At 41.0% G+C, this 2,500-nt stretch overlaps 1 protein-coding gene across 4 annotated transcripts in view; it reads right to left on the reverse strand.

The window, feature by feature from the left end:
* LOC127933051 (serine/arginine repetitive matrix protein 3-like) overlaps positions 1–2,500 on the reverse strand; it is a 208,999-nt gene that overhangs the window by 57,096 nt on the left and 149,403 nt on the right. The gene's annotated exons all lie outside the window — the stretch shown is intronic.

A 2,500-nucleotide genomic window follows, 5' to 3' on the forward strand; every position in this document is an offset into this window, starting at 1 on the left:
TATAGTATTATTTTGAATTTGGCGCTCTGTATTTTCCCTGGCTATTGGCAAAGAGGGATGCGACTGTCCTGCCTATCCCAGAGAGGTGCTATAGATGGAAGGAATGCAGTTTGGAATCCTACCATAAAAGGAAACAACAAATTCAATCCCTTTTAGATAATTTCCTGGTTCAAACATTCCACTGTAATAGTGAAGGTATAAACTTGGCAGTAGGAAATCTTAACAGTGTATTTGACCTCTCAGCTTCCCTATCAAATCTAAAAATCTCAAATAGAAAACCGAAGAAAATGAACAAAAATGACAAATGGTTTGATGAAGAACGCAAAAATCTAAGAAAAAATTTGAGAAAGCTGTCCAACCAAAAACATAGAGACCTGGAAAACCTGAGTCTACGCCTTCACTATGGTGAATCACTAAAACAATACAGAAATACACTACGGAAAAAGCAGGAACAGCACGACAGAAATCAGCTCAATGTCATTGAAGAATCCATAGACACTAACCACTTCTGGGAAAATTGGAAAACACTAAACAAACAACAACACGAAGAGTTATCTAACCAAAATGGAGATTTATGGGTAAACCACTTCTCCAATCTTTTTGGCGCTATAACAAAGAATAAAGAGCAAAAACATATGATCAAATACAAATCTTAGAATCAACTACTAAAGACTACCAGAAGCCACTGGATTCTCCAATTACCTTGAATGAGTTACAGGACAAAATAAAAACCCTCCAACCCAAAAAGGCCTGTGGTGTTGATGGTGTCCTCAATGAAATGATCAAATATACAGACAACAAATTCCAATTGGCTATACTAAAACTCTTTAACATCATCCTTAGCTCTGGCATCTTCCCCAATATTTGGGACCAAGGACTGATCACCCAAATCCACAAAAGTGGATACAAATCTGACCCCAATAACTACTGTGGGATTTACGTCAACAGAAACCTTGGGAAAATCCTCTGCATTATCATTAACAGCAGACTCGTACATTTCCTCAATGAAAACAATGTACTTAGCAAAGGTCAAATTGGCTTTTTACCAAATTACCGTACAACAGACCATGTATTCACGCTGCACACCCTAATTGACAACCAAACAAACCAAAACAAAGGCAATGTCTTCTCATGCTTTGTTGATTTCAAAAAAGCCTTCGAGTCAATCTGGCATGAGGGTCTGCTATACAAATTGATGGAAAGTGGTGTTGGGGGTAAAACATACGACATTATAAAATCCATGTACACAAACAACAAGTGTGCGGTTAAAATTGGCAAAAAACACACACATTTCTTCACACAGGGTCGTGGGGTGAGACAGGGATGCAGCTTAAGCCCCACCCTCTTCAACATATATATCAACGAATTGGCGCGGGCACTAGAAAAGTCTGCAGCACCCGGCCTCACCCTACTAGAATCCGAAGTCAAATGTCTACTGTTTGCTGATGATCTGGTGCTTCTGTCACCAACCAAGGAGGGCCTACAGCAGCACCTAGATCTTCTGCACAGATTCTGTCAGACCTGGGCCCTGACAGTAAATCTCAGTAAGACCAAAATAATGGTGTTCCAAAAAAGGTCCAGTCGCCAGGACCACAAATACAAATTCCATCTAGACACTGTTGCCCTAGAGCACACAAAAACTATACATACCTTGGCCTAAACATCAGCGCCACAGGTACCTTCCACAAATCTGTGAACAATCTGAGATACAAGGCAAGAAGGGCATTCTATGCCATCAAAAGGAACATAAATTTCAACATACCAATTAGGATCTGGCTAAAAATACTTGAATCAGTCATAGAGCCCATTGCCCTTTACGGTTGTGAGGTCTGGGGTCCGCTCACCAACCAAGACAAATACGAAATTGAATTAGGCAATTCTACTCATCATTTATCATCTCTGATCTCGGGTTAGCCGTGTGTGTGTGTGTGTGTGTGTGTGTGTGTGTGTGTGTGTGTGTGTGTGTGTGTGTGTGTGTGTGTGTGTGTGTGTGTGTGTGTGTGTGTGTGTGTGTGTGTGTGTGTGTGTGTGTGTGTGTGTGTGTGTGAGAGAGAGATGCAAATCTGGTTTAATACGTTTTGGCCTGAAATCATCTGAAGAGGTTGCAAGTGAGTCAAAACAAAAACTTCCCCCCTGAATGAGACAGAAATAGAGGTGCTTAGCGTGTTGGGCCAGTAACCGAAAAGTCACTAGTTTTAATCCCAGAGTCGACAAGGTGAAACAACTGTTGACGTGCCCTTGAGCAAGGCACTTAACCCTGATTGCTCCTGGCTCGCCGTCAATAATGGCAGATCCCTGGACGTGACCCTACTCTCTAAGTATGTCTCAGAGGGAGTTGGGATTTTTTTTTTAAACACATTTCCAATTCACACAGGTATTAATACCCACGCGTACATGTGTGAAATAGAACAAATATATGCACCTTCCAAATGATTATTATTATTTGAAAGAACAAGAAGCTGTAGGTACTAAGCAGTGTGGGTGTATAGAGACTTCAGAG

Source organism: Oncorhynchus keta, chromosome 11, assembly GCF_023373465.1.
Source record: "Oncorhynchus keta strain PuntledgeMale-10-30-2019 chromosome 11, Oket_V2, whole genome shotgun sequence".
Taxonomy (NCBI): Eukaryota; Metazoa; Chordata; class Actinopteri; order Salmoniformes; family Salmonidae; genus Oncorhynchus; species Oncorhynchus keta.